A 12,718-nucleotide genomic window follows, 5' to 3' on the forward strand; every position below is an offset into this window, starting at 1 on the left:
GGTTATTAGCCGACAGGACACAGTCCCAGCAGGGCTTGTGGGTACAACCAGGGCCCCTCAATCAGGTCCTTCTGGGGGTTCAGGGAGCTTAGACCCCAGCCTGGGGTTCCCTGCGTTGCACCATCCAGCCCAAACTGAAACTAAAAATCCCCCAGCAGCTCCCGTCCCCCTGCCCCCTGCTCCTCCTCCCTTTGTTCAGTCAGAAGGTGTCACTTCTCCCACCCCCCCCCCCCTCCTGGCTCAGGTCACAGCTCAGGGAGCTTCCTCCAGTGTCAAATCCGCCCGGCTTCCTGCTCCGTACGGCCAGTGACACGGGACGGGCAGATCCCCGGGCACAGAATGGGCCGACACTCGGGGTGGGGACATGGGACAAGCAGACACTGGGTGTGGGGGGACACAGAGGGACACAGGGGTGGGAGGACACGGGGATGACAGAGAGACGCACAGACAGCGACACGGGACGGGCAGATCCCCGGGCACAGGACGGGCTGGTCGCTGGGGGTGGGGACATGGGACAAGCAGACACTGGGTGTGGGGGGACACAGACGATCACAGGGGTGGGAGGACACGGGGATGACAGAGAGACGCACAGACAGCGACACGGGACGGGCAGATCCCCGGGCACAGCACGGGCTGGTCGCTGGGTCCCCGCCCTGGCCCGGGGCTCGTGTCCGGCTGGACTCGGGGGGCTCGGCCGGTGGGAGCCGGCGCTGGGGGCTGATGGGGAGACGCTCCCTGGCCCCAGGGATGAGCTCAGTGCGCTCACGCCCCAGCAAGCGCGGAAGGGGGTAGAACCGGGGGCCGGTTCCAGGTGTGACCCCAATGCTCCCCCTTCCCCCCCAGCACTGCCCGTGCTCGGTGCAGGCCGGCTGGTTGGGTCTCTGTGGACGCCCCTTGGGCTGCTGCGGGGCCGTGACCTGGCACCCCAGGGACCCGCTGAGGAAAGGGGGAAGCAGCTGGACAGAAAATGCTGGTAACAGAGACCTGGGCAGAGGGTGGCCATGGCTGGGGGGGGGTCCCCCCTGACCCAGAGACCCCGGATCACAGCCCACCATGGGGGGGGGCTCTGCCCTGGGGGTCGGGGCAGCAGGTTCACCCCCAGAGGGGAACTGGGGTCCTGGCACACGCACAGCCTGGGGGGGAGACGATTCCAGAGGGGGCCGGGCAGTGTGGGGAGCCCCCAGCCGCACCAGACCCCGGACACCAGAGCTGTGACCTGTCTCGGGGGGGCAAACCCACACCGAGCCCCTCCCGCCCCAGCCTAGGACACCCCGGCCTGCAGCCGCCGCGGCTGGTGCATGGAGACGGGGGGTCACTGCCCCCTCACACCCCTGCCAGCGTCGCCCCCACAGGATGGGGGGTGTGACTGCCCCACGTGCCCCTGCTCCTGTGCTCAGAGGGGGAGGCACCAGGACGCTGCTCCGGGCGGGTCCTGGCCCCTCCACGGGCTCCGGTCGTCGGGGTGGGTGGGAATCGCGCCGTTGCTCAGAGGAGGCAGGGCGCAGCGCGCTGCCGCGGGGGCTGTCCGCCCCTGGCTCCGGGCGGTTGTCGGGGTGGGTGGGAATCGCGCGGTTGCTCAGCGGCCGAGGGGGGGGGAGGGGCAGAAACGTGCTGGCTGCGGTGGTGTCGGCCACCGAGGCGCGAGTGACCCAGGCTAGGCGGGGCCTGGACCTTCCCCAGCTCGGGTGGGGGCAGAGAATCCTGCTGTTGTCATGTTTTTATGGCCACTGGCTGTGACTCGGTTTCCCCACTCGCGGAGCGGTGAAAGGGTTAATCTCCCCAGGGCAGGGCAGGGCGGTGAGGGGGAGCCAGGCGGGCAGAGGCCTGACCCTGGCGCCCTGGATGCACCGGCTGGTCCTCACATGGTGCCGGGAGCCGCTGCCTGGGGGGGGGGGGTGTCTCTGCCGGGGCCGGGGCTCAGCCGGGGAACCCTGGTGAGCGGAGGGGGGGGGGGATGCAGGGCCTAGCTCAGGGCAGTGGGGGCCGGGCACAGCACAGGGCCCTGCCAGACGGGCTGGGTGACAGCCAGGGCAGAGCACCCTGGGGAGCCCAGACAGACACTCACTGCCTGCCCCCGGGACAGGGCTGGGGGGGTCAGTTCCCTGCACGAGGGGGCGTCCCACTGGGGGAAGCAGCTGCACAGAGCCAGGATCCTGGGCTGGGGGACAAAGGGCGAGCAGGGGGGCTGGGAGCCAGGGGGGCTGGGAGCCAGGACTCCTGGGTTCTCTCCCAGCTCTGGGAGGGGAGTGGGGCCCAGTGGGTGGGGGCTGGGAGCCAGGACTCCTGGGTTCTCTCCCGGCTCTGGGAGGGGAGTGGGGCCCCGTGGCTGGGGGCTGGGAGCCAGGACTCCTGGGTTCTCTCCCGGCTCTGGGAGGGGAGTGGGGCCCCGTGGGTGGGGGCTGGGAGCCAGGACTCCTGGGTTCTCTCCCGGCTCTGGGAGGGGAGTGGGGCCCAGTGGGTGGGGGCTGGGAGCCAGAACTCCTGGGTTCTCTCCCGGCTCTGGGAGGGGAGTGGGAGCTGGGAGCCAGGACTCCTGGGTCCCCCGGCTGGCACTGGGCGCTGGCCGGTGGGTGTTTTGTTGGCCAGGTGGCTGAACGCGGATGTTTGGCTTCTCTGGTTCCTCTGTATGGAGATTCACTAGAAAGATCCCAGCCGCACTGGGCGGGGAAGGGAGGGACGGGACGAGCAGAAGCAGAAGTTGTTAGATCAGATACCTGGAAATCCAGTCACCACCAGAACCTGCACGTCACCCCCACCCTGCCCAGCTCCCCCTCCCAGAGCCGGGGAGAGAACCCAGGAGTCCTAGATCCCCCCCTGCTCGAACCACCAGCCCCCACTCCTCTCCCAGAGCCAGGGAGAGAACCCAGGAGTCCTGGCTCCCAGCCCCTCCCTGCTCTAACCACCAGCCCCCACTCCCCTCCCAGAGCCGGGGAGAGAACCCAGGAGTCCTGGCACACAGCCCCTCCCTGCTCTAACCACCAGATCCCACTCCCCTCCCAGAGCCCGGGAGAGAACCCAGGAGTCCTGGCTCCCACCCCCCACCCCCCGCTTTAACCACTAGACACCACTCCCCTCCCAGAGCCGGGGAGAGAACCCAGGAGTCCTGGCTCCCAGCCCCTCCCTGCTCTAACCACCAGCCCCCACTCCCCTCCTAGAGCTGGGAGAGAACCCAGGAGTCCTGGCTCCCAGCCCCTCCCTGCTCTAACCACCAGCCCCCACTCCCCTCCCAGAGCCCGGGAGAGAACCCAGGAGTCCTGGCTCCCCCCTCATCTCCCCCTCCTAGAGCTGGGAGAGAACCCAGGAGTCCTGGCTCCCCCCCATCTCCCCCTCCCAGAGCTGGGGAGAGAACCCAGGAGTCCTGGCTCCCAGCCCCCACCACCACCCTGACCAGGAATTCCCCCCCCCCGCCCCACCCCCCGTGACACCCTCAGCTGCTTCAGACAGGAATAAAAACTCTTTTGTTCTGCGTGTTTGTTTAGCTTCAATAGCAGGAAATTGGGGGAAAAAATGAAACCAGGCGGCCGCGCCCAAGGCAGCGCCCCGCCCCCGCGCCTCCCTCTGCCCCACAAGTGTGTAAACACCCCAGACCCCTCCCCTGCCCCACAAGTGTGTAAACACCCCCCAGACCCCTTCCCCCGGCACCTCCCCCTGCATCCCACCGAGACCCCACACCCCCCTTGCGCCTCCCCCTGCCCTACAAGTGTGTAAACACCCCTCAGACCCCTCCCCCCTGCCCCACTAGTGTGTAATCACCCCCTTGTGCCTTCCCCGCCCCACAAGTGTGTAAACACCCCAGACCCCTCCCCAGCGCCTGCACCCCATCCCATCCAGACCCTGCACCCCCTCATTGCTCCCCTGCCCCACAAGTGTGTAATCACCACCCCCGTGCCTCCCCGGTGTCACACCCAGACCCCTCCCCTCACTCCTCCCCTGTTCGCCCCTCCCCGAGCGCTGATTCACCTGCCAGGCCCCATCCCAGCCGGGCAAGTCCAGGCTGCAGCGTTTGCTGCCGTCTGCCCCCGGCCCTGTTTGCCCCCTCCCCCGGGCAGAGACACCGGCCCGTCTGTCCCTGCCTGGCTGGGAGCTTGGGGGGCCAGGCCCTGATAGAACCCGAGCCGGACAGACCGACAGAGACGCCCCGGCCCCCGGACAGACAGACGGACAGACAGATATGCCCCTGCCCCCAGACGGACGGACAGACACACACCCACCCCTGCCCCTGGACAGACAGAGACGCCCCTGCCCCCCCAGGCAGACAGACGGACAGACAGACACGTTCCTGCCCCCAGACAGACAGAGACGCCGCTGCCCCCCCCCAGACAGATAGACACACCCCTGCCCCCCAGACAGACAGACGGACAGACAGAGACGCCCCTGCCCCCCAGACAGACGGACAGACACACACACACCCCTGCCCCCAGACAGACAGACGGACAGACAGAGACGCCCCTGCCCCCAGACAGACGGACACATCCCTGCCCCAGACAGACAGACGGACAGACAGAGACGCCCTGCCCCCAGACAGACGGACACGTCCCTGCCCCCAGACAGACAGACATGCCCCTGCCCCCAGACGGACAGACGGACAGACAGAGAGGCCCTGCTCCCCCAGACAGACAGACACCCCTGCCCCCAGACAGACAGACGGACAGACAGAGACGCCCTGCCCCAGACAGACGGACACGCCCCTGCCCCCAGACAGACGGACACACCCCTGCCCCCCAGACAGACAGACGGACAGACAGAGACGCCCCTGCCCCCCAGACAGACAGACGGACAGACACACACACCCCTGCCCCCAGACAGATGGACAGACACACCCCTGCCCCCCCAGACAGACGGACACGTCCCTGCCCCCAGACAGACAGATGGACAGACACACACACCCCTGCCCCGCAGACAGATGGAGAGACACACACCCACCCTGCCCCAGACAGACAGACAGATGGACGGATGGGCGGACACACACACCCCTGCCCCCAGACAGATGGAGAGACACACCCACCCCTGCCCCCAGACAGATGGACAGGCCCCTGCCCCCCCCAGACAGACAGACGGACAGACAGAGACGCCCCTGCCCCCAGTAAGACAGACACGTCCCTGCCCCAGACAGATGGACGGACACACCCACCCCTGCCCCCCAGACAGACGGACAGACGGACACACACCCCTGCCCCCAGACAGACGCGGACAGACAGAGACGCCCCTGCCCCCAGACAGACGGACACGTCCCTGCCCCCAGACAGACAGACATGCCCCTGCCCCCCAGACAGACAGACGGACAGACAGAGACGCCCCTGCCCCCCAGACAGACAGACGGACAGACAGCCACACCCCTGCCCCCCAGACAGACCGACCGACAGACAGCGACGCCCCTGCCCCCAGACTGACGGACCCGCCCCTGCCCCCAGACAGACAGACGGACGGACAGACACACCCCTGCCCCCAGACAGACAGACGGACAGACAGAGACGCCCCTGCCCCCCCAGACAGACGGACACGTCCCTGCCCCCAGACAGACAGATGGACGGACACACACACCCCTGCCTCCCGCAGACAGATGGAGAGACACACACCCACCCCTGCCCCCAGACAGACAGACAGATGGACGGATGGACGGACACACACACCCCTGCCCCCCCAGACAGATGGAGAGACACACACCCACCCCTGCCCCCCGACAGATGGACACGCCCCAGCCCCCAGACAGACAGACACGTCCCTGCCCCAGACAGATGGACGGACACACCCACCCCTGCCCCCCAGACAGACGGACAGACGGACACACACACCCCTGCCCCCCCCCCCAGACAGACGGACGGACGTGCAGACTGGCCGTTGGGGGAGGGGAGGTTTCCAGTTGTGAAACTTGCAGCAAGGAGCCAAACCCCAACTTCCCCCTGTGCCCCCCCCGGTTGCCTGGGTTCGCACATGATTCCGCCCCTCCCCCCAGGAGTGACCCCTGTCCACACACAGCCCCCGCCTGGGGGACGGGCTACAGGGGAATGTGACAGGTGTGGGGGGCAGGGCCCGGACACCTGGGTCCCCAAGATGAAGAGCCACCCAGTGACCTCTCCCCCAATCCTGGGACTAGGCCACAGAGGGAATGTGACTGGGGGAGGGGCACCTGCCCATCCATGCCCCGGACGCCTGGGTCCCCTGGCAGTGCCACCCTGGAACAGACGTCACCCTGCTCCACCCCCCCACCCGGGGGACTCTGACCGGTTAATGGCCTTGGGCTGTTCCTTATTGCTGGGTAATTACCCCCCTGCACCCCTCCCCGCCTGGGGCTGGGACAGACGGATGGGGGGGGCAGAGGCCCTGGCTGCACAGGGCACCTGGGGGGGCACCAGCTCAGCACAGACCTGGAGAGCTGGGGTGGGGCAGGTTTGGCTACTACCTGCCCCCATGGGGGGGACCTAACGGGGGCTGAGCGCTCCCCTGCCCCCCCCCCCCCCGCCCCAGACGTGGCCAGTCTGGGTGAGTCGGGGCCCTGGCTGGCGAAGGGGATGTGGGGGGCTGGATGGGGAGGGGAGTGGCTGGCCCGTGTGATAACAGAGGGGAAGGGGAAGTGGGGGGCTGGATGGGGAGGAAGTGGGGTGGATGGGGAGGGTGGTCGGCCGTGTGATAACGGCAGGGAAGTGGTTGGGTGTCGCAGGCCTGGGGGGCTGATGGGAACCTGTGGGGCGGGTTGGACAAGGCAGGGACGTGCTGTGGGGCTGCAGGGGAAGGCAAAGGGAGGCCGGGCAGAGGGGCATCCTTAGTGGTGGGAGAATCTGGCCGGCCCCTCGCTTCCCAGTCCCTCTGGTGCCCCCCAGTCCTGCCCCTCCCCCATTCCTAGGGCAGAGATTCCCTCCCCGCCCAACCCTCCTTCCCTGGAGCTGTTTTACGAGGCTGTTTACAGGGCAGGTCGCACCCGGGGGAGGGACATAAAGGAGAAGTGTGGGGGGGGCGATGTTCCATGGACTCACCCTGTAAATTACCCTGATTTGTGGCACATCCCCACCCCAGATGGGCCCGTCCCGGCTGGAACGACGCCTCCTCAAACTTCATTGGCCCGGTGCTGCCTGTGCTATAAATGCCATGGCCCTTCGCACGCAGGGGGTGCCCAGGTGCTGAGCGGGCACTGCTGGGGGAAGCTCACAGCCCTGGGAAACGTGGCTGGGGGCACTGCTGGGGGAAGCTCACAGCCCTGGGAAACCCGGCTGGGGGCACTGCTGGGGGAGGGGTGCGCACACCCCCCCCCACCCCCAACCCCTCTCAACGGACAGGGTAGAAACCCTAACCACACCCCCACCCTGGTTATTGCCAAACCAGCCATTGCAGCATTTCCTGCCGCGTTCTCCGGAGCTGTCGGAGACGGGAGGCCGCGCTGGATGGGCCCGTTGGTCAGACCCAGCGGGGAAGGGGTGTCCCCGAGCCAGCCAGTCCCCCACGCTGGGGCCGGATCAGGGCCAGCGCCCCCTGCAGGGGAAAGGACCCAGGTCCCACCCGCCAGCCCCATCCCTGTTGGAGTTTCTGGGGGGCTCTGGGGGCGGCACTTTGGAATCTGCTGTGAACAAAGAGTTGGAACAAACCCAACACCAGGGCCTTAAATACCAGCGTGGGGAGGGTTTCTGTGTGGGGAGCCCCGGGGGAGGGAGGCCCAGGGCTGGGCTGGCAGGGGCTGCGGGTCGGGAGTGAGGGGCAACGGCAGAGCTGGGGGGAAGGGCTGGGATAGCAGGGGGCTGCAGGTTGGGGGGGGGGGAGGGCAGGACTCTCCCATGAGGCTCAGTCCTGGGGAGAATCGTCCCATCTTGGTCTCTGGCTCCCCCTGGTGGCTGCCCAGGCAACTTCGCCCCCCCCCCCCCCTCACCCCAGCTCCCTTCCCCTGCCTGGGGGTTCTTACCCCACGAGAAACCCGGGAGGTGTTGGCACCATTTGGAACTGAGGGGGCATCTCCCCTCCCCCGCAGCCAACCCCTCCTGGCCTGGGGCTCTGGGCCCTGCCCCTGGGGGGCCACCCCCAAATTCACTCACTCCACCCCATCTCTGGTGTCATTGCCGGCCCCACACTCAGCCATGGGGCCGCCTGTGGGGCAGCTCCTCCCTCTCCCCCTGGGATTCAATCCTCCTGTGGGGGTAACAGCACCGGGGGCCAGTGCCCAGAGCTTAATTTGTGCCAGGGCGCAGTCAGGGCACCTCCGGGCCTGGCAGGTCAGAGCCCCGGCACTTCCGGGCCTGGCGGTTCAGAGTCCGGCACTTCCGGGCCTGGCGGTTCAGAGCCCGGCACCTCTGGGCCTGGCAGTTCAGAGCCCGGCACCTCCGGGCCTGGCGGTTCAGAGCCCGGCACCTCCAGGCCTGGCGGTTCAGAGCCAGGGACCGCTGGAGGCTGGTCAGAGCCAGGCACCTCCAGGCATGGCAGGTCAGAGCCAGGCACCGCTGGGCCTGGCGGTTCAGAGTCCGGCACCTCCGGGCCTGCCAGTTTAGAGCCCCGGCACCTCTGGGCCTGGCAGGGCAGAGCCCGGCACCTCCGGGCCTGGCGGTTCAGAGCCCGGCACCTCTGGGCCTGGCGGTTCACAGCCCGGCATCTCCGGGCCTGGCGGTTCAGAGCCCCGGCACCACTGGGCCTGGCGGTTCACAGCCCGGCATCTCCGGGCCTGGCGGTTCACAGCCCGGCACCTCCGGGCCTGGCGGTTCAGAGCCCGGCACCTCCGGGCCTGGCACGTAATTTATACATCTAAGAATTGGTTGCATCCTGACTCCTGACGGGGAGGGTTAGCCGGGATCAGCTATTTGTGTCTCTCCATGACGCAGGTGACTGGTGGGGTAGGGGAGTGAACACACCCAGTTCCCCCCCTCCAGGATCCTCATAGTGACACCCCCAAATCACCAGGGAGAACCCACCCCAAGGGGAAGGGCAGAATCCGCCCCCCCATCTGTCCCTCCCCCTCCATGGCCACGGTCCTTAATAAACTAGTGACCGAGCCGGGTCCCCAGACCGAGCCGCACGGACGCCTGTAGCAACCTCCCTCCTGGCCATTGAGTCTCCGCTCAGCACCGCCCGCGGCCTTCGCCCCCCGCTGGCTCCTGACCCAGCGCACGCAGCGTGGGGGGGTCCCCAGCGCCCCTCACTGGCTCCTGACCCAGCGCGCGCAGCGTAGGGGGGTCCCCAGCGCCCCTCACTGGCTCCTGACCCAGCGCGCGCAGCGTGGGGGGGTCCCCAGTGCCCCATCGCTGGCTCCTGACCCAGCGCACGCAGCGTGGGGGGGTCCCCAGCGCCCCTCACTGGCTCCTGACCCAGCGCGCGCAGCGTGGGGGGGTCCCCAGCGCCCCTCACTGGCTCCTGACCCAGCGCACGCAGCGTGGGGGGGTCCCCAGCGCCCCTCCCTGGCTCCTGACCCAGCGCACACAGCGTGGGGGGGTCCCCAGCGCCCCTCCCTGGCTCCTGACCCAGCGCACGCACCGTGGGGGGGTCCCCAGTGCCCCTCACTGGCTCCTGACCCAGCGCACGCAGCATGGGGGGGTCCCCAGCGCCCCTCCCTGGCTCCTGCCCCAGCGCGTGCAGCGTGGGGGGGTCCCCAGCGCCCCCCGCTGGCTCCTGACCCAGCGCGCGCAGCGTGGGGGGGTCCCCAGCGCCCCTCCCTGGCTCCTGACCCAGCGCGCGCAGCGTGGGGGGGTCCCCAGTGCCCCTCACTGGCTCCTGACCCAGCGCACGCAGAGCGCCCAGCGCGTGGGGTCCCCCCAGCCCCTCCGCGTGCAGCGTGGGGTCCCCAGCCCCTCACTGGCGACCCAGCGCGCAGCGTGGGGGGGTCCCCAGTGCCCCTCACTGGCTCCTGACCCAGCGCACGCAGCGTGGGGGGGTCCCCAGCGCCCCTCACTGGCTCCTGACCCAGCGCGCGCAGCATGGGGGGGTCCCCAGCGCCCCTCACTGGCTCCTGACCCAGCGCGCGCAGCGTGGGGGGGTCCCCAGTGCCCCTCACTGGCTCCTGACCCAGCGCGCGCAGCATGGGGGGGTCCCCAGCGCCCCTCACTGGCTCCTGACCCAGCGCACGCACCGTGGGGGGGTCCCCAGCGCCCCTCACTGGCTCCTGACCCAGCGCACGCAGCGTGGGGGGGTCTCCAGCGCCCCTCACTGGCTCCTGACCCAGCGCGCGCAGCATGGGGGGGTCCCCAGTGCCCCTCACTGGCTCCTGACCCAGCGCGTGCAGCGTGGGGGGGTCCCCAGCGCCCCTCACTGGCTCCTGACCCAGCGCACGCACCGTGGGGGGGTCCCCAGCGCCCCTCCCTGGCTCCTGACCCAGCGCACGCAGCGTGGGGGGGTCCCCACCGCCCCTCACTGGCTCCTGACCCAGTGCACGCAGTGGGGGGGTCCCTAGTGCCCCTCACTGGCTCCTGACCCAGCACCCCGACAGCGGGGGGGGGCGGGGATTCCCCACTGGAAAAAGGCTAATGTAGTGCCCATCTTTAAAAAAGGGAAGAAGGAAGATCCAGGGAACTACAGGCCAGTCAGTCTCACCTCAGTCCCCGGAAAAAACATGGAACAGGTCCTCAAGGAATCAATCCTGAACCACTTAAAGGAGGGGAAAGTGATCAGGGACAGTCAGCAAGGATTCACCAAGGGCAAGTCATGCCTGACTAACCTAATTGCCTTCTATGATGAGATAACCGGCTCTGTGGATGAGGGGAAAGCAGTGGATGTGCTATTTCTGGACTTTAGCAAAGCTTTTGATACAGTCTCCCACAGTATTCTTGCCAGCAAGTTAAAGAAGTCTGGGCTGGATGAATGGACTATAAGGTGGATAGAAAACTGGCTAGATGGTCGGGCTCAACGGGTAGTGATCAATGGTTCCATGTCTAGTTGGCAGCCGGTATCAAGTGGAGCCCCAAGGGTCGGTGCTGGGGCCGGTTTTGTTCAATATCTTCATTAATGATCTGGAGGATGGTGTGGACTGCACCCTTAGCAAGTTTGCAGATGACACTAAACTGGGAGGAGTGGTTGATACGCTGGAGGGTAGGGATAGGATACAGAGGGACCTAGACAAATTAGAGGATTGGGCCAAAAGAAATATGATGAGGTTCAACAAGGACAAGTGCAGAGTCCTGCACTTAGGACGGAAGAATCCCAGGCACTGCTACAGACTAGGGACCGAATGGCTGGGCAGCAGTTCTGCAGAAAAGGACCTAGGGGTTACAGTGGACGAAAAGCTGAATGTGAGTCAACAGTGTGCCCTTGTTGCCAAGAAGGCTAATGGCATTGTGGGCTGTATAAGTAGGGGCATTGCCAGCAGATCGAGGGATGTGATCATTCCCCTCTACTCAGCACTGGTGAGGCCTCATCTGGAGACTGTGTCCAGTTTTGGGCCCCACACTACAAGAAGGATGTGGATAAATTGGAGAGAGTCCAGCGGAGGGCAACAAAAATGATTAGGGGGCTGGGCACATGACTTATGAGGAGAGGCTGAGGGAACTGGGATTGTTTAGTCTGCAGAAGAGAAGAATGAGGGGGGATTTGATAGCTGCTTTCAACTACCTGAAAGGGGGTTCCAAAGAGGATGGATCTAGACTGTTCTCAGTGGTAGAAGATGACAGAACAAGGAGCAATGGTCTCAAGTTGCAGAGGGGGAGGTTTAGGTTGGATATTAGGAAAAACTTTTTCACTAGGAGGGTGGTGAAGCACTGGAATGGGTTCCCTAGGGAGGTGGTGGAATCTCCTTCCTTAGAGGTTTTTAAGGTCAGGCTTGACAAAGCCCTGGCTGGGATGATTTAGTTGGGGATTGGTCCTGCTTTGAGCAGGGGGTTGGACTAGATACCTCCTGAGGTCCCTTCCAGCCCTGAGATTCTATGATTCTATGATTTCCCCTTTCTGCGCCGGGAGCGTGTGTCCTGGGACCTCTGACTCGGCAAGTACCCAGGGCCCAACGCCAGCCTGGGGCGTGTCCACCTGGCTGTGACAGGAGTTGTGGGAGCGCGAAGAGAGACCCAGGCTCATGCCAAGGAGAGCCTGGGGCATGATGGGAGCCCAGTGCATGCTGGGAGGCCTCACAGAAAACCCTGAAAATGTGACCCAGATATGAGCAGTGCTGCCTGAGTCTGCAGAGAGCCTGAGCCGATCGCTCTGGGAGAGCCAACAGCTGCCCCATCCCCGTCTCTGTGCTGTTAACTCTGGTCCCTACTGACAACCGGGCTGTGCTGTTAACACTTTGGTATCTGGTGACTTGGGAGCATCCAGCCAATGGGTCAACCTCCCATCTCTGCCCCACCCCCAATTCCCAGCTGCGGGCGGTGCAGAGAACGGGCAGGAAATGCTGCAATCGGCTGGTTCAGCAATACCCGCTGGGAGGGGCCGAGGGTAACCAGCAGGAGGGGGGGCGACTGTGAAGGAGCGTGAGATCCAGGGGACAGACACCCCCCCGGAAGTGGCAGAGACACCCCCCCTCGACCGCGTGCGCACACACACACACTGTTCCCTAGCAGCCGAAGGGGAAGTGGGTGGATGTGGCTGGGAGGGGACAGTCTCAGGAGGGGCCCTGTGGGGCTGCCCTGCCTGTGGGTCCAGGCTCACAGCACAGACCCCCCCCCCCCGCACGGATTGATTCAGGTCCTGCTGTGGGTGCTGGAACTACGGGGCTGTGCCCCCCCCACCCCCGCCGGACGCGGTTTCCATCATACGCAGGGTTTGCAGTTTGGTTCAATCCCCCCCTCCCTCCGTCGCTCGCTCTCCCCCACTCTCCCTGGGC

This window comes from Mauremys reevesii, linkage group 24 (assembly GCF_016161935.1).
Source record: "Mauremys reevesii isolate NIE-2019 linkage group 24, ASM1616193v1, whole genome shotgun sequence".
Classification (NCBI taxonomy): Eukaryota; Metazoa; Chordata; order Testudines; family Geoemydidae; genus Mauremys; species Mauremys reevesii.